General features: G+C 42.3%; 1 long non-coding RNA gene across 3 annotated transcripts in view; it reads left to right on the top strand.

Moving 5' to 3' along the window:
- The first annotated feature begins 7,137 nt into the window (after positions 1–7,137).
- Positions 7,138–19,503, top strand: part of LOC140683923 (uncharacterized) — a 37,552-nt gene continuing 25,186 nt past the window's right edge. For all 3 annotated transcript variants that reach the window (XR_012055567.1, XR_012055569.1, XR_012055568.1), the window contains exons 1-2: positions 7,138–7,301; positions 19,239–19,293. This is a non-coding gene — a long non-coding RNA (uncharacterized lncRNA). The remainder of the gene's footprint in view (positions 7,302–19,238; positions 19,294–19,503) is intronic.

Raw genomic sequence — 19,503 nt, 5'->3', positions numbered from 1 at the left:
TGGGTGGGAGACGCAGGGAGCATCTCCTGGATAACACTGACACAAATAAGCAGCCTGAGAAACTGTGCAAGCCCTCTCCTCTGGCAGCCTGCCTGCCTGTCACAGACATCTTCAGGCCCTGTCCTTTAAAGCACTGTCAATGAGTGGAGGATGAGCTACACCTCCTCAAAAAGCTTTCTTGAAACAAACAAATAAAATACCTATAATTTGCACACTACCATGTGGGTAAGCCTGGGGAAACAAGTTATGTAAGAAAAAATGTTCTAAATGAACCCCAACTGTTTAACCCCATTTTTTTGTAGCTGTCTATAAAGAGCATTGTGGCTGTACTATTGAGGATGATTAAAGGATTTTTTTTTCACCCCCAAATTAGGTGATTCTTTGATTGAAAAGGCTGAGGACCTTCAGCTCCCATAATTGTGAGCAAGCTCCAGTGCACAGATCTGGCTGCCTGTTCTATGGCAGACAAGGTCTTCAACTCCTGTATTGAGCCACGCAAACATAATAATAGAGTTCAGGCACTAAAATCCACTTACGTTACTGCCACCTGAACAGTCTAATGCTGTACCTGGCTCCTGGGAAGGCCTGAGCATTTTAAAAATGCCAACAGAAGTCCTCCCCCTGAGTAGACAAATCCCCTTACCCTTCCCCCACGTTTTAATTTTAAGTGCCAGCAAATAACTTGTAATTGTCAATGAATAGAAGCATCAGTGAAAGAAAGTATGTTGCTTCCTTGAAGGTAAATGATTTACTGAAATCTTGTCTTTAGGCAGATGACTTTATAAACTACTCTTAGTATTTCTTCAGTACAGTATATGCAGATTAGCTGTGGTTTGTAATCTGCAAAGGCGTTATTGTTTGCATTATCCACATAAATCTTCCAGCATCTGTGTATTTCATAAGGGTAAAAACATTCCTACCTATTACAAGAGCACGACTATTGTAATAAACTCATGTTATGACAGACTGTAATTACTGCAAGCAGTCTCCCCAAAGCCTACAGCCAGGGTGTTGCACTGAAACAAGAATATTTGCAGCAGCCGAGAGAGAATCGGCAGATGCTGATCAGGCTGCACAGCAAGGGGCGTTTGCCGCCGGCGCTGAGCAGCGGCCCGCCCCGCTCCCCGGGCTCAGCGCGCTGCTGGCACCCGGTGCCCGTGCGGGGCCGGGCGGAGCCGCCTGCCCGGGGCTGCGGCCGAGCGACGGGACGGGACGGGATGTGCAATGCCCTGGGGCACACACACACCCCGCAGAGCGCACACACACCCGGCCCTGCCTGCGCTGGGCACAAACAAGCTCCCACCAGCCACCTGGGACACGGAGCACTCGCTGGTGAAGTCGAACGTTTCCAAAATCTCTCCCCAGAGCGTTATGAAGCTGTCGGAATGATCCTCTGAACTTGCAGCGTAGGAGCTCGGCACACACAGGCGTCTTGCAGAGATCTGCAAAGGTCTGTGCTGGTGCTTGATGATTGCACCAGACCGAGCCAGGAAACTGCTCTGATCTCAGTTAAAATCTTAGAGGGGTGATTGTGGCATGCAAATAGTGAGCAGAAAGGTTAGTTGCATGATTTATGCTCAGCCATGAAGTTGTATGATATGTATGGTAGTTAGAATTCAATTTGATAGCATTATCTCTCCCCTACTTTTCCAAATTAGAAATTGAGCTAAGAATTTGCTCCTCCAGACAACTCTCACACTTCTGAAAAGCACTTTTCCTTGTGACATGGATTAAAAAAAAATGCCTGACAGAAAAACAGTACAACCTGACTGCGTTAAATGAATTTAAAATTTCTTAATTGATAGCTCTCAAAGAACACGATTTAAAAGGCTTTATTATGTAAATAATCCATTTGCAATACTGATTGTCTTTGCCTTCAATTTCCATGAATCTGTGACTGTTTCCTGGGCCTGTAGTCTTTTCTCTGGAAACTTCTCAGGCAGTAAATACATGACTACTAACACTGGATCCGTGTTTGACTGGATCTCCCAGAAATACATGTTTGATTCAGATCAGGTGTGGCACAGGATCACATTTCTGTGTAATCAGCCCAAGCACATTACTGTTGCCTCTCTGTGCTGGCCTGGCTGGTGAAAATCTAGAGGGAGTCAGGCACAGATCCTGCAGGTACCAGTCAAAGTGAACCCATCAGGGATTTTTTTTGGTACTATCTGAATTGTCAGAGTGAGTTTATACTGTATCAGTGCTTTGCAGATGGGTTTCTGGAGTTTGTGATCTCAATCAATGTGCTTCAAAAGATATACACATCTTTTTTCATACCAGCAGTAACAACTTTAAGTGTAAAGGCTGTATTTCAGGAAAAAGCCCCCACCAGTCTAACCCTGTGTTGCTGCTTGATATGTGAGTGAAGTGCTACAAAGAATGTAGAAAGAAGGATATTTCCTTTTCTGCTTATTTTTGTTTTATTCAATTTTTATTATGTGGAACTATATCTTTGAAATACCATTGAGTCAGCTCTTTTCCCTTACTGCTCCCAGAACAACAAAGAAGGAAAATAAAACAACCTCCCCCATGAGGGGGTTGATTCTCCAGCAGAGGAAATGTTTTATATATGTTTCATGTGTACTACATTCCACTGATGTTCAGCTAAGTGACACACAAAAGACACGCCACTGACATAGGAATGGGAGGGGGTGGACTAAGCAGGAAAGAGGCAGAAGAGGAAAGGAGTGAGGGATAAAAGTTATTTTGTTCCTACTGAAAGCTGGGGACTGGGTTTTGTGCAGTGGTTTGAGCAGAAGCTTTTTTTGCCCACTGGACTTCATTGCATGTTCTACCTCTCTGTGGTGGAGTGGTACATGTCACCCCAGACTGGTTCTGGAGGGTGGCTGAAGAGGTCGAGAGGAACCCCAGGGTGTGCTAAATCAGAAGCTGGCACAGGTGCTGACCTGCCCTGTGCCGGGGGCTGGGAGCACACAGCTGCCCGCAGCCACCCACACCTGCCATAGGTGAGGCATCGCTGCAGCTGGGAGCTGAACTGAGTTAATCCGCCCTCTTTCTCTAATAGCTACATGTCCCTCCTCATTACTGTAATGCGCCACTTGTCCCATTGCTACATGCAATGTGAGCTGCTCCTTGCCACTCCTGCTCCAAAGTATTTTTCAAGGCCTATGATCAAATTGTGATTAAAAAAATCAAGCCTACACGAAGAGGAAATTTTGTCAAAGCACTGAGGGATGCTGGTTCTGAACTAAGCAAATAAAACATCTCTCATATAGTTCTAGGGAGATAGAGCAGAGGACCTAAGCCAAGGTGGCAGTAATATTGCACAAATATGAATCCTTAAGCAGTAGAAAACATGTATAAGGTATAATGAATATTAATTTTTCTTTAATGAAGGCTATCAGAGTTGGTTTTCTTTGGAGAGACATAAGTTAGGAGACTCCAGCCTTCATAAATATATTTCCTTTTTTTTATGTTGTCATAGTTGTACTGACTAAGGATTACTGAGAAGTTTTGCTGTTGGTGTACATATATGAAAGACATTTTGGATAATGACATATATTTATGTACCAAGACATTCATTATGCAGTCTAATTATGAAATTCAAATATTAATTATACAATTCATGATGCAATTATACAATGACATTTATTCAATATACATGCATATATATATATATATATGTGTGTGTGTATATATATATATATATATATATATATATCTGTGTCAAAGAGACATTTTTTAACTGCCAAAATGAACATTTTGGACAGCAAGTAGTAATTTCTTTTATGGGGACCTAAGTCAGATTAAACCACAATCAGTGATATTAAAGAATGCTCTGCCTATTTAAAGTTGGCTTTCTGAGAAGAAACAAAAAGAGACATAAAACACATAACTGAGATTCTCTTGCAGCTGAAATAGAATTAAATCCACAACTGCTACCGGTGTCACATCTTCTAAACAAAGTGAAAGACAGGTCTATGTTCTGTCACACCACACCACAGTGGAACTGCAAAGAGTACCAAATTTCTTCTCTTTCAAGGGAAAAGCTGAGTCATGGTTGTGTTCACTCAGGAAGAGCTCTGGCTGGGAAAGAGCCGATGCAAATGCAAGCTGGAGTGGTTTCCTACAGCTGAAAGGCTTCTTACAGAGAGTGTAGGGAAGTGAACTTGAGCTGGTGTGAATATAGATGAGCTTTTAGATATTTCCCCTGCTGGCCTGACTGATGGCACCACTAGTATGTCACGGCTTAGCAGAAGAGACTGTCTCCCAGGTGAGGATGCTGCAAGAAACTTGTACTAGAGATGCATAACAATTCCAGATGTTGAAGTCCCTAATAGTCAAAGGGCCGCGAAGGAAAGGAGCGCTGTGTGCGCTGGCGGATCACTGACGTGCGCGGCTGCGGGTATCGGCCTTGTGCTCCCCGCGGCTGTGCATGAGCCGTGCCCGGCCGAGCGGGGCTGCGGGAGCTGCTCGGGTGACACGGGCACAAAGGTGCGATTCCTGACGGGAGCTGTCCTGCTGGTGTGTACCTCCTCGCTGACTCCCCATACAAGCATCGCCATTTCTCTGCAAATGCACACAGGCATGCAAAGCCATGCTGCCAGCAACATGCCCCCAGCTTTACTGCAGTGCATAAAGGTTTTGTGTGCTTTATCCATAAATCTCTCTTTGTTAGTTCTCTCTCTTTTCACTTCTCTGTGGGGGAAGACTGCCTAGCAGTCATGCTGCAGAAGACTTGTAGCAATACAATAAAGTAAAATTCCTGCCTCTTTGAGAAGCTGGTTATTTCAGTATTTTTAAGGTACCAAAACATTTTCCTACACAATCTTTTAGCTTGGGGAGTTTCACCTGTAGATAGAGCGGGTATACTGTAGTATGTCTGTATTGGATGCTACACAAAAACAAAGAAGGGTTCGGATCTGAATCTTGGTTGAAATGGCAGGAACTTGAGCTAACATTTCAGCAACTAATTATTAAAACCCTATCCTTTTTTATTTTTTTAACTGGATTAAATTTCTGATGGTATTACACTGTGAAACTTGATTGGCAAATTGATAAAGTAAGTAGAGAAATATGAAGGTTCATAACAGGAACAAAGACTCCATATTAAAGATAAAGTTAGAGAATGAGTTGGAAAAAAGACTGTTTCCAGTTCAATAAGACTTGGATTTATTTTGGTGTGATTTATTACCTGGATAAATTTGATGCCTGATATTAAACTCACCTGTTCACCACACTATAAATACAGACACAAAACTCTCTTTCTTTTGCTTCCTGTTAGCTGTCAATTGCACTTGGATTGCCACATGCATACAAATTCTCAGATCTGTGCTTCAGCTATGTAATTTGTGGGGCCTTCTCCCAAACTTTAACATGCAGGGATATGAAAACACCACAGATGTGGCAGATGTTGCTGAAGAAGACAAGATGAATATCAGTTGCATTTTCCAAGAACACCCTCTACTGTGTGCCCTAAACATTGACAAAAACCTTGGTGAATTGTTTCAAATATATTCCTCTTACTAGCACCCTGATAGATAAAAAGTAATGCAATGTTTGGAAATATTCAGTTGTTTCTTTTTCCATTCCTTTCAGACTTGCAGTTCACAGAAATATGAATCACTTTATGTTTCACAGAAGGAGAACAGATTGTGAGAGACACCAATTAGCCATATCACTGATTATCCATTCTATAAGTTTTAATTCTAATTTTCTTAGCTAAAATTCAGTATTTCAGTTGGCATCCTTGTTCTGTTTGGTGTGTTTGTTTACAACATTTTCTGGAGATAAGTGACAAAGGCAAAATCTTATCCTGATTCTTCTAATGAGGGAAAAGATTGCATATGAACGAAAAAAATCAGACGAAAAATACAAAGAACAAAAATGTCATTTTGCTTTGCAATCCTATGATTCTTTGAGACCTAACCTGTGGCTGTGCTAAGCTAGGATTTGGCAATGATGTGATTGTTCACTTCTTCCTCCCTATTCTCCATTCTGTGCTTCTCAGAAGTGTTTCCAGGAGAAAGCTTCTACTTTTCCACTTTTGCTTTGTCAGATCAGCTTTCCTGCCTATACCCTGTTCTTGTAGCCACAGTGGCCCCACATTTCTGTGTTCATCCTCACGGTGCTGCGAGGCTGTGAGTACTCCACCCCCAGGCCAAGTGCTCCAGGGTGGGCTGGAGCAGTTGTCCTCTGACAGCAAAGCATCTGAGTTCTCCTCTTGCTTGTAGTTGGCTTGATCTCAGACAGCTCACAAGTCCCATCTGCACCTGTGGCAAGAGACGTTTCTGTCTTGCTCCAGGTGTTCTTGTCCACCTGATAAAGGTCACAGGAAATGTTTGCACAGGCAAACAGGCCAGGCAGGGGCTTCGCAGAGATGCAGGGCCATGCACTGCATGGAAATAAGTGTGCCCTTGAGTGCACTTCAATGCTTTTGAACATAAAGTTCATCCCTGTGAGTACCAGCTGGGCTGCCCTAGAACATGCCCTGAAGGTACTTCTGTAGGCAAGTCAGATGGATAGGAGGTGGATATGGCCTGGAGCCTTATCTTTGTGATACTGCTGTACCCCAGTGGAGTTGCACTCCAAAGACTAAGGGCTAGACTGATATTTAGGCTGGTATCTGGCTAACCTGACCTGGCATGTTCCTGAGATCATCAGAACCCCCTGCACAAGATCTGCTTAGCTTGAGGGGTACTTGGTGCCCTTTGTCATCAATGATGACAAAAGTAAAGGCTATATATAATGCACCTATATTTTTGCTGTCAGCATGCCTACAATGCTTCCTCCTAAATGTCTCTGAGTTGCTAATACCTGCTTACTGACTGCATTCACAGCTCCAAGTGTCTCCACCTTGCCATGCAATCTGAGACCACATCTCCTACATTGCACCTGTCCTGAAACACGAGAAAACAAAAAAAAAAAAAAAAAAAACCCAAACAAAAAAAACCCAAACCCCCCCAAACCTCACACAGAGATGCTAGAAATTTAAATCCTGATCCCTCTGGGTCTAAACCCAGTTCTCTTGTAAAAAGTGCACAATTCGATAGAGTAGAGGGCAGTGGGACTCAGCTCTCTCAGTACTTCACTAGATGAGGGCTAGACTGTTCATCCCAGATCAGTGTTTTCTAGACATGATCTCACACCAGGGTGAGAGAGTATGGTTTTTTCCTCACTGGCCAAAGAAGCATTTCAAAATTCTGTGCAAAGCAGTGCCATTGATACTGAGAGCCTGCATGGCTTTCTTGTTTCGGAGACAGAAGACCTGAAGTTAAATCCCTGCTCTAAGTCAGGCAGAAGAGAACGTATCCAAACCTGAATCTTCCACCTCCAAGGTGAGTTCTCTTGCCACTGGGCTACTGGGTGTCGTCTCTGCCACTACATCCTCCTCCTCTTTCTGTGTACAGTCACTGACCTGGTTTAGCTTGCCTCTGATTAGAAGAAGGAATTTGTTTGCAGCCTGGACTCAGGCATCATCCCTCTCCTGGCATTTCCTAGGTAATGTTCAGCATCTTTGCACCCATGCTGCATGAGTGTCTCAATTTCCTTATGGGTCAAACAAAGGACTTGTAAAAGACACTGGGTGCCTCCACGCCAAAGGGTGAGAATGAAACCTAGATATTATACATTTATCCCTCAGCGTTTTGCCTAAGCCACAAAGCATGTGTCTGATAGTGGAGGGAACTGCTAGAAGTTCTCACAGATCCCGTCTGAAACAGGACCATCTGGCTCTCTTCTATCTCTGGAGATCCATCTCTGCCTTCGATGCCTTCCTGTGTTCATCTAAGCAGATCCCCATGCCTGGATTGTTCTTTTGTAAGCCTATGGGCAGGGTTTGTTCCATATTTATATCACCATTATTACTATTGACATAACCTGATTTCAACAGGACCTGATGGACTTTTCTGGATATGCTGAAGTTCTTGCAGGATAGGGCCATGAATAATAAGTGTATGTGGCCACTTACTCACTTGAAGTTGGCTGATTACCACGTCCATCCTGTAATCTCTTGGTTGTCCCACATACCTGTATTTGGCAGAAGCAGAGCTATTGTTATCCAGTCAATATTGCTCCACACAATATCATAAATGCAAGATTTCTCATGAAACTTCAGCATTTCTGTTTCTGAAGAAAATCCTGAATCAACCCTCACAAACAAAAGGGCTACATTTCAATCTGAAGATTTCTGGTGTGGCAAAGAAACCCAATGAGATGGGAGATGGGCTATATAGGGTAGGGCGTCTCACTGCCTCTTAGGGACGGGAGGATTGATGTCCCAGCGCCAAAAGCAATGATTTATTGAGTGAGCCGTGGCTGCAGGGACTGTGAATGATGCGTATCCTCCATGGATTCATCATATGTCTTTAAGTACTGTTTGTGAAAGACATCTCAGGCAAAAGGAACTTGGTATTAAGGACACCTAACTTCTGGTGGTATGTAGAGCAGGGGAGAGAGAAAACTCCCCATGGCTTCCTCCTTAACATCTGTCATGATCAAGAGAGCCTAAAAGCAGTGTTCTGGAGGGTTGCCTTGTACACCAAATACCAACTAAAATCAGAGTGGAAAGATTGGTTTGAGTAGATTTTTCTCTTCCAGGGAGTGACAGATGATGAGTACTGATATACAAAATCAGTTCATTTTTTGTGCGATAACTGGAATTCAAAACACACTGGTTGTCTGGAGCCCAAAAGGCAGAACTGTTTGCCACAGGAAAGTCCATAGGATTGATGGTGAAAAATTTAAAGCAGATTTTGCAACTGGTAGTGAGACATAGTTATAAGTTTTCTCAGAAGCTTGAAATTGGCATGATGATTTTAATTTTTAAGGTCAGTTGCCAAAATGCAATGTTGGTTACTAAGCTTTCTTTCAAAACTAGCTGGCATTTGGCAGGGGGAAAAATTGCTAAAAAGATTTATCTTCTTTTGACTGCAATGCTAAAGACAGAAATATCAGTTGTCCTTTTTCACGCGTCAGTTTGTGATGTTTTGGGAATGTCAGTCTGCTGTCTATACTGGCAGATGGTGTAGGTGGAAAGAGAGGCAGTGGTGTTTGGCTCTGGCTGTGCCATAGGTGCTGACAAATATAAAGTGTGTGGAAGTGTGTGGAGACAGTGAACAAAAGCCAGTGTCTGTTGACTCAAAAACACAGTAGGCAAGAAAAAAAGTCAGACTTCTTGGAATTCATTTACATTGTATTGGCCAGCAAAACAGATAAGATTTGGGCTATGCATGACAAATGGGACTTTTTGATATGCATGTTAATACCACGTCGTGTTAAGTCGCTCTGAATCGCATACTATTCATTGACAAGGGTTTTAGCCGCAGAAAGAGCAGGAAGTCTCCCAGCCGCGCTGTTTTCCCCGCGGGAGGCCCTCAGGGAGGGCCTTCAGGAGAGCAGCCGCGGCTGGGGGAGCGGGGCCGGGCCGCCCGGGGGAGGCAGGGCGGGGCAGGGACAAGGACAGGGACAGGCACAGGGACAGGCAGAGGCACAGGCACAGGGACAGAGCGCCCCGGGGCCGGGCTGTGCCCAGGGCGCGGGCGGTGCCTCCGCGCCGGGCGGGCCCCGGCAGCCCCGGCCCGGCCCCGGCACGGAGGGCTCCGGGATCGCCTCACTTGGGAGCGTTCAGGGCTGCGGGGAAACAGTTCTGTGCTGTCAGGAACTGGAGGAGAAGTGAAACATTGAAAACGAGCCACCCGGCTAACTGCGTTCAAGCTGGTTAGCGCAGTTCTGTTCAGGGATTCCTGGAACACTGGAAGAGCTGGGAATCCAGAATAATTTTTGGTAGATAGAGTAAGGCCTATTGAAAATCCTGGGCAAAAGAACGACGAGCTCATGAGGGCTAAATTAACAAATAATAAAGGAGAAAAATGCAAGTAATGCTAGTCATCTTTACTATATGGCAAATAAATTGATAATGGAAATCTTACTTGCCATCTTTTTTATGAAATGGTGAATTCGTTTGATAAGCATTGATGGAAATGACCGAATTTGACCTAACATCATGTGAGACAGCAGTTAAGAATGCCATTTTAATATAAAATTAACTTGGTGCGAGTTAGACTGATTGAAAGCTGACCAGCTGACAGGTCTTGGAGTGCAAATGTAGAATCATCACAGAATCATTTGGGTTGGAAGGTACCTGTGCAGGTCACGTAGTTCAGCCCCTTCCTCAAAGCAGTACTAGTGTCAGCAGATTAAGGAGATTGGGGTCTTGTTCAGCTGAGTTTGCAATGACTGCACAGGTGGAAACTTGCACAATCTATTATTTAGTGTGAAAGTTTGTCTTCCTTAAACAGATCTGTTATACCAAAGATTTTTTGAGAAATTGTTCTGATGACACACAGAACTAGTGCAAATGGAATTTTCAGAGGACATTAATGGTGAAGAAACTAACAAATGTCAAAGCAGTAGTATTATAATTCAAGTGACCTTTGATTGCTTGTTTTAACATCGTTGAATATACAGTCATTGGATAGAGAACAAAAATCTTAGGTCATACAGATGGCATGGACCAATCTTGGCTGGGGAAGAGTGATGTTCAGAGGGACATGGTAAACAGGGTGAATAACTGTCTGAGCATGAGTTGATGGTGTGGGTCACCGAAAAACAAACTTCTGTGACCCTTGAACTTAAAAATATGAGGAAATTGATTACATAAGTTTATAAAATCTATGTCTATGCTAATCAATAAAGTGGGCCATGTACAGTTCTCTGTCTTTCTAGAAAAGTGGAATAGCACAACTTGTCTCCATACACCTGGATTCCCTTGCAAAAAGTGGCCTCACCCATATTTGAACAACTTGTGCCGATATACCCCTCAAACCATGCTAAGACACTGGATGGCAGAGGGCTGGTTCACGTATTCCCAAAATGTGCTGTGGAACTAACCATGACACAGTGTGAACAAATGTGTGCCTGTACTTGTGTCCACCTTTAGTTTTCTCATGCAGACACTGCTGTTAGTCTTGTGCTTAGCCAGTGATTTAACAGCTACTAGTGTCCAGTGTTCAGTCTGGATATTCACAGGACAGGAAGAATGCTACTCAATTAGCAAGGGTGGAAACTCCTGAGACATGGCAAATGTGCCTCATAATTGCCTGGGAGAAGATAAAGGAGGGATCTGGCTATAGTCTGTGAAGAGTACAGATAGGTGGGAGACTCTGATGGCCAGAAGCTGGATTAAAACAAGCTTTGACATGAAAAAAGCATCTCAGTTTCATAGTTCTACTCTTACAAGTGGGTGTATTCCTTGTCAATGTTCTGTAGCTTAAGATGGGATTAATGCAAATCCTATGGACTATGCTATGTAGAGGGGCAGGATAGATGATCCCAACAGATACATAAGCTTTGAATCTTTGAATTAATTAATTATAAGATTTTGAGATATGAATGAAAGTTTTGCACTTGAATTCTGTTGTTTTGCCAAACAGGGGGACTGATAGAGCTTGAAGGCTTCACCATTCCTCACTACCTTATATGACTATATACCAACTGGGATAGTTTCTACCACAAAATTGAAAGATTTAGTTAACACTTTTGTATACTGCTTCTGATAATTTACCATTCTCATCTCACAATATGTTATAGAGACACTGTAGAATCTATCCACTATAGAAGATTTTTCTTCTTCAGAACATACTACTTTTTGGTCATTGTGCTTTTATTTCTCTATTAGTCCCTATCTGCTACTTGGAAATAATTATTATCAGCTTCCTCTTGCTTTCATAGCAGTTAATGTAATACTGCCCTCATATTTCCTTCCTACAGGAAAGAATGGTTGCCCTTAGGACTTTGAAACTGTGGCTTATTGAACATCTACTACAGTTCCTCAAGAATTTCATAGAATCATTTACACATTTTGTCCTTTTGTATCACAAGCTGAATAGATTACTGGTTTGGACTTCGCAGTCTTTAAATGCTACTCATAGTATATAATCCCTTGTGCCAAAAATACAGTTTTGCCATCAAACTCTCTTCAGTCCAGTTCCAGTATAGATTTATTTAATTTTTAACTTAGGAAATTGCCTGTACTTTTGCATTTGTTTTGTGGCAACAGAAGACATCCAGCCTGCTTCATTCAGCTAGAAGATGTGAGTGAGAATGTGTTTTTCTACTCTGGCACCACAGATAGCTCATTATGGATCTAGTTATCTGATTTGATTTGATAATCTGCAAAATAGACCACCTCTTCACTTATCTTGAACTTCATAAGTGACAGTATTAATTCATAGCCTTTCACAATAATTTTCTCCCCTAGTTCCAGCAACTTGAAGAGTAGTTGTATGAGGGCACGCCTTTAACAGGTCTGCAAAGAGATCATCTTGGTTGCAGAGAATGCAGTTGTTGGGCTGAGCACACAAACTGAACGGGCAGATCTTTGTCAAGCTTTTTAGTTGTGTTTGTGAGCTGCACGCATGCAGTGATGCACCTTACGTGATGTGCAAGGCCATCTCCCCTGTTCCCTGTCTCTATGCAGATCCTGGCAATTTGCTTTAACATACTTACCACGCTGGGTTCTGTAACACATTGCTTGTAGTTTTGTAACTCCAGTCCCTCTCATCTATTATCCAGCTCTTGGTGCTGATGATTAGGCAATTATGTTTTTCTTCGTTTTGTGTTCTTTGGGCTCATGACTAATTTTGTTCTCAACATCTTGATTTTGATGACTGTTCTTTGAGTCTCCATTTTCACTCTCTTTTTGTAATCAATTTTCAGCCTTCCTATCTCATACAGTGCACTTTTCTCCTAAAAGTAAGTTTTTCTGCAGGTGTAGAGGCCAGCTGAATGCTCTGTCTCTTCTCTCTGTTCCACAGTTTCAAGCCCACTTATTATTTACCTCTGTAGAAATTAGGAATCTGTTTATTATCTGTTCTCCTGTGAGCATTATATGTCAAGAATTTGCAACCTTGCAACTGAAAATGCAACCTTCTCTGGTTTATCCATCTTTTGTTCAACCTCCTGAATTGACAGCAGGTCAATCCTTTTAAGATGGGGCAATGAGAATTGCTGGTAATTACTGCTTGCAAGTGTAAACAATCATGCTCATGTGCTGAAGGGACCAAACTAATGTCAGCCAATTATAAGCAATGAGAAGAAAATCATAGTTGCTGGGCTGATGTGAATGCTGGCAGCCAGGTAAACATAACACTTCACCTGGAAGAACTGAGCTGACTAACTCTCCTTTTGCTCATGTTACATGGCCTCTTTTGAATGCTTTCAGGTGTTCAAAGGGAGTCACAATCCACAATTTGAGAATCATTGCTGGGGTATGATGAGCTTCATGGGAGACTTGTCATTAGTAGGGAAAACATATCAAAGAGCTGGCTCAGTACTTGTTAAGGAAATTATATTTCTAAAATCACTCTGGATCATAAATCATCAAAGGCCAGTTTGCAATAGACCCACTTGCCTCTTCACACACAACTGACAATAATGCCCCATACATTCTGATAGAGCTCTCTTTTACCCTGGAAAGATATTAAAAGCCATCTGCACTGCATTAATGAAATGCCAGTCTTACTCCTATTAAAGACAATGGCAGCTCTTCTGTTAGGTGGAAGTTTGCAGTGGTTTATAATTTTTAAAGCATTAGGATCCCACAGTGGAAGGTATGCTTTATAGGTTAAACTTTCTGCATGGAAAGCGCATGAAACAGAGCAGAGGGCTTTCCTTAGCCTTGCTGGATAAAAGAAGCTTGGAGCAAACCCTAGGCTAGTGTACACTTCTTTTGGCACTAACAATTTTTGAGGATGGCATAATTAAAAAAGGAATCCTAGAGTGGAAGTGCACATGACCATTTTTCATCAAAGCTTTTCAGATGGGTCCCACACTGCTGAAATCAATGGGACATTCACAGGACAGGATGGAGCTTTAGTGGTTTGTTGGCTGCAATTCTCCATTGACATTTTTCTGAGGCTGCCTGAGGTCAGTGCAGTAACTAAGGATAAAGAGTAGCAAACCTCAGCTATCTAAGTAGTAAACTCAGCTACATTTTACTGCAAAACTTTTAATTCAGAAAATTTAGAAGAATTGTGCAAAATTTAGAAGGATTGGATTGTAAGTAAAGTTTTTGCTCAACAAATACATTCCTTGAACTGTTGCTAGGTGTGGTCTCAAAACAGTTGTAATTCTACCAATATATCCTCTTAAATAACAATAAAACATGACTCTTCAAGGAATTAGAAATGTGTTTCAACAGTATCCCTTCTGCTGGCATAGTTTTGTTGGTTTGTTATGTTTTGTATTAGTACTTTACATAGATACAAGAAAAATATTCTACTTAATAAAAATACTATCAAGAATGATATTTAATACAAATCACATCAAAGCTCTCTACCACACACTGTCAATTCTTAGTGATTTAATAAAATGGCCATTATCTGCTCTGTGCAAATTTACAAGTTGCAGCCTGTGTGCAGATGCTGTATATGAGTTATTGCAATGAACTGGCGAGGCCAATTACAATTTAGAATTGCAAATCATCTGTAGACAATCAGAGTCCTAAATTATACATTGTCATTAATTTAGCTCTGTAAATCTAGATATTTGGCATTACTAAAACAGAGAAAAAACCGTAATATATATGGCCCGTATATTGAGTCTATAAACGGACTCTGTAAATGGTTTTGTTATTTTAAACCAACAGAAACCTGGTAAATAAAATATCTTAGTACATTTTATAGGAAAATTTTTAGGCAAATAATTCTGTTGTTAGTATTAGATGTAGGTTTTTAAAATACTAGCAAAATGCAAAGGTTATGGCTTTATTTTCAGTAGTTTATTTTTATTCAATAAACAAAATATATTTGCTACCAGAAAGTTTTGATATAGTCTAATAAATAAATTAATTAGTCTTAGGGATGTGTGTGGATGTAGATCTAAGAAAATTTTGGAGCAGATTATTCTTCACAGTGATACCAACCATAGTGCTTTTTCTGGATCACAGTTCCATAATTTGAGTTCATTAAGGAACACAGCATGATACATAATCAAATCAAGGCCTTTCCTGAACCTGGAACACCAAAAATCAAGACAGTACTATTTTAAAAATAAACTCAGATTTTGCTTGCAGCATGGTAGGCAGCTCCCACATTTCCAGGGAACAGGAAAGGATTAATATTCCCTCTGCAGGTGGGAAGGCAAGTTGCCTCCCTCTCTCTGCTCTACATCTGCCAGTGCAATTCAGGGTGGAAGGAGGGGAGGATATTCTGATGGATGAAATAAAGAAGAGAGGAATCAGGGCTGGAACTCTGCTGCTGTGTTGAGGGATAGTGGCTGATGTCTAGGACAGAAATGACCTAAGGGGATAGCCCCAGGTTATGATTAGATTTGTTAAGGTATGAAGAGTGGGCTGAGTCAGTTTATTTTTTCTTGTAGCAAAATTCTTGGAGGAATTTTAACAGGAATTTATTTTTGGGGTTGTTGATTTTATCTGAATGATTTAGCAGGTGTGCACACCACTCCCATGAATTGCTTTAAATAATTTTTTTTTCTTAAACAATAAATTATGTTCCAAAACACTTTTTAAAAATCTGTTTCTTTTTAATTTTGAATCCCAGAGGTGGTGGGGCATGTTGCTTTGTGTCCTGCTTAAGTTTCTTTGTGTACATTTTGTGAATGGAAACTGAAATAAAATTTGATTTTATTATTCCTTGCACAGCTTAGCTGTGAAAAATTATGGCATGCTTAGGACATCTCAGGGAGATTTTTCATTTCGGATGCCATGCTGGTTTCTTGAACAATGAGAACAGGCATCATCTGTGGCAATCTCCACAGAGGAGCTCTTCCCCTGTTATCTAGTTTTTCCTGTCTTGAGAGAGTTTCACAATGAACACTTAGTGTGAACAGTAGTGATGTAATCAGGTAAACTGGGCTGCACCAGGTGTAGGATCGGGGTGGTGATGGTGTGTTTGCATGGGCAGTGTTTGAGCCGCTCATCACTCCCGTTTCTTGGGGCCTGGGCTGCAGAGTGCACAGAGGTTGAGGAGAAGCAAATGTGTGCAAATGGCAGCCAGAGATCTGAACTGACATTGCCAGCCCCAATGCCTCAAAAGCCCCACGTTCCTTGGTTCCTTGGTTCTGTACTTTTTTGTGGGTTCCACAGCATTTCCCTTTCTTCGCTTGAGAGCTACAGCCCTGGCTTTTTATTCCTCCCCAGTGCTATAGGAGGAGGAAAGCACAGCTTCTCCCATGACAACTGATCTAGAGGCAGCCCATAAGGGGGATGAGCACTGCATGAGGAGATTTTGGACACTATTTCAACTTGGCTGCTTTACTCCAGCTCTTCCGGTAGCATGGTATTGATATGACTTGAAATTTCTTTCTACTAGTCCCATGCTCCCATGCCTGGTTTCCCAAAGTGTTGGGCTGTGGTCATTAATTTTGTGTTGGTAATGAAAAGCATGAGTAAAATCCTTTAAAATAGAGTCCTCTTTTTTTTTTTTTTTGTCATGAAAATGTTTAATACAGGTTTATACCATGCCAGCTGCTTGTAGTGTATTATATTCCTCTGAGGTTGGGTTCATATTTTACCATTGCTGTCTGGAGTTCCTTGTGGTTTTACTACTCTGTGAGGACAGTGGCATCCTAGTGCCACAGAGACGTGCTTTGAACACAGAGTGACAGCCTGCAAGCCCCAGGTTAGGCAGATAAATAACTTCTGTATGGTCATAGCCTATGAAGACCCCTGGATTTAATGCCTGTTGTGGGAGCCCTAGAGGTATGTCCCTTGTGTGGGACTCCTCAGCTTCCTTTTGTTCTTTTAAGAGATACATACCAAGTGCATACTGCATCTAGTAGAGCAACATGAAGCAACTAAAGAAGCATTCAATAGCAAACACATTCTGTAGTAAATCTGGTCGTAAAGCACATTAGCTAACTTGCTGTGAGTAGATTTGACTTGCATCAACTCAGACACTGTTTTCTGCTTATTGAACTTCTTTTTCCAATTTTCATCCTGAGCACATTCATAGCCATACCCTGGGGTGGTTGCACAAACAATGTTTTAGACATTTAAATCTGACTAATAACACATCCACCCATGGCTGGCAACCGAGCACAGCACAAATCCTGACACCAAGGGATGATCTAATCCCTGGAGGTATCTCTGGCCTGAAGGAAAGCAGGGAGAGAAGGGTGGTTTCTCCAGTGGGTGGCACTTAACTTAGGACTTCCTCATCTAGCAAAGCACTGGGAGAAGTGTGGGCCTTTCCACAGCCATGTCTGGTTTGTGAAGCACCTCCTGTACCATGCCTGCCTGCAGTGGTAACAGGCAGTGAGGTGACTCCTCAATCTGGCACTGCACTTTCTGGATTTCCAGAATCTCCTTCATTTTGCATAAATCCATTCAGGTTTTTAGATGAACCAGTTAAGAAGCTGAAATTTTATCTTTCCCCCAAATGACTTTTCACTGATCATCAGGAATGACCATCTGAAGGAGGAACCAGTAATTTGCTCCAGCAGACACCACTGTAGGAACTGTCCTCAGCATCACCAATGCTGTGGCAAAATGATGTCTGCAAGTGATCAAGCACATTGTATGTGCAAATCAGGAATATCTTCCTGAAAGTCAGTAGAGTTAAAAATCTCAGGCCTCTGTTAAGTTGCATCAGCCTGTCCAACCCCTCAGATTACCATCCAAACTAAGAGAGAAGAAATATAACTTCTGGTTCAGTTTCTGGTGTTGGTTTTCAGATTTGACTAATATTAATGTAGAAAGATGGAAGAATCTGGAAGAAAGGACACACAAGAATACCAGACTTTTGGAAAAAGTCCTTTGTTGTCTCTATCATCGATGTCTTGTGACATGAGGTCAGTGTGCCAGGCTTTTGCTTCATTAAGCATCATAGCTGAAGTGGCACTGCAGTGAGCAAAATAATGCTACTTTTTTTTGTTCATGGATTGAAGCTGTGCTATCATGTATTACCTCCTAGGAAACTGCACAGCTCTGGGAACTTGGCCTTAGGTACAATGAACTTTACTTCCCTAGCCATTTTCCTCCTTCTCTCACTTTTTCCTTCATGCACGTTTCTTCTTAGGTTTATCCTCCGAGTAGCAGGCAGTGATGCTGGGCGGGAAGCTGGCCCCAGGGGTTTGGGATGGGAGAGCTTGTGTGCAGCCTTTCCCTCCCTCCAGGACTGCCCAACCTGCTGGCCGGGCTGTGGCGGGGAGAGGCTGCTGCTACACCCTGTTCCTGGCAGGTACGCTCTTCTTTAGGGCAGTGCCTCTGGCTGTGCTAACAAACCCCTGTTTCCTGTCAGCAAGCAACACCAGCCTCTGCTTTCCTGCCTCCACTGCAGTAATGCAGAGAAGAAAAAGGTTCCCCAGTTTATTTTACTCTCTTGTGTCCTTTATAGACGCTGTGACACTAAGCCAGACCTCATTTACATGTAACTCACTGCACTTGTCCCTTTAAATTATAAAGGCACACAACTGTCTGTAAAATGGCTTAACAGGTACCTACGGCATATAATTAGCATTGCATGGGCTCCTCATCTGGGCTAGTACAAACAAGCACAGCCTTCTGGATACTGACAGCAGGCACAGGCTCTCTGAAGAAGAAAGCTTCTGTATGTGAGAGGCAAAGTGGACAGGAGCAAGCCTTTGTTGTTGCCACGGGGCTAGCACAGAGCCTCCACAGATCTGAGTGCCCCTGAGAGTGCCTCATTTTCCTTGCAGACATGCTCCTAGGCAGAGCCTCAGGGTTTTTACACTGGCCCAGGGTTTCCAGCCAGTAGGAAGCCCTACAGAGTGACTGATGCTTGCCTGAGCTGACATAAATCTGGAAACCTGCACCGTTTCTACAGCACATGCAGAGATTAGCAACCCAGTATGTGCACAACCTGAAAGTCCTGTGGATTTCAGATAGTGCTGTTCTGCTTGTGTGAGTCTCCAGTCTATATAAATCTGAAGTGTTCTGGATTCTAGATTTGCCCTGCTCATTCATGTTATTCAACAGAATTGAGCATGCACACTAAGCCAATCATGTTCCAGAGCTTCCAGATCTTTTGTGCAGAGAATGTGCAGTCAGTTTGAATGCTTCCTGAAATGTTTGGTTTGTAACACATGGTCTACAGAGCTCATTCACACATATTTCCAACTGGGAAATCCCAGAGAAAGGGTTATAACAGGTTAAATTAATGTAGTTTTTTATCCTTAAGGACATCTCAACTTGCCAGCAGTCAAAGTTTTATCCTCTGGAAATAAATTCTAAAGTTATGTTTGGCTAACCTTTATTATTTGTCAATTTAGTGTTTGCTTTCCCTTGTTTTCAGAGCAACTGATGTGAGCATGCTCTCATGACTCAGGAGTACCACCAAGCACCCAGAGGTAAACGCTCTTCTGGTTTTCTTCATCAGTCTATCCATACTTTTCATATCCATACTCTTCATATCTATCCACACTTTTTTTTTTTCCCCTTGACTTTACTGGACTCATTTAAAGGCTGTCTGGCATTATAGCAGTAGCCAGTTAGGTGAAATGCTGGGAGACATTGAGAATTGATTCTGTCTTGAAGAGGGAGTCACTTGTAAGACCAAG

The sequence above is a fragment of the Taeniopygia guttata genome, chromosome 4, assembly GCF_048771995.1.
Source record: "Taeniopygia guttata chromosome 4, bTaeGut7.mat, whole genome shotgun sequence".
Taxonomy (NCBI): Eukaryota; Metazoa; Chordata; class Aves; order Passeriformes; family Estrildidae; genus Taeniopygia; species Taeniopygia guttata.
This window is presented reverse-complemented; position numbering and strand designations above follow the sequence as displayed.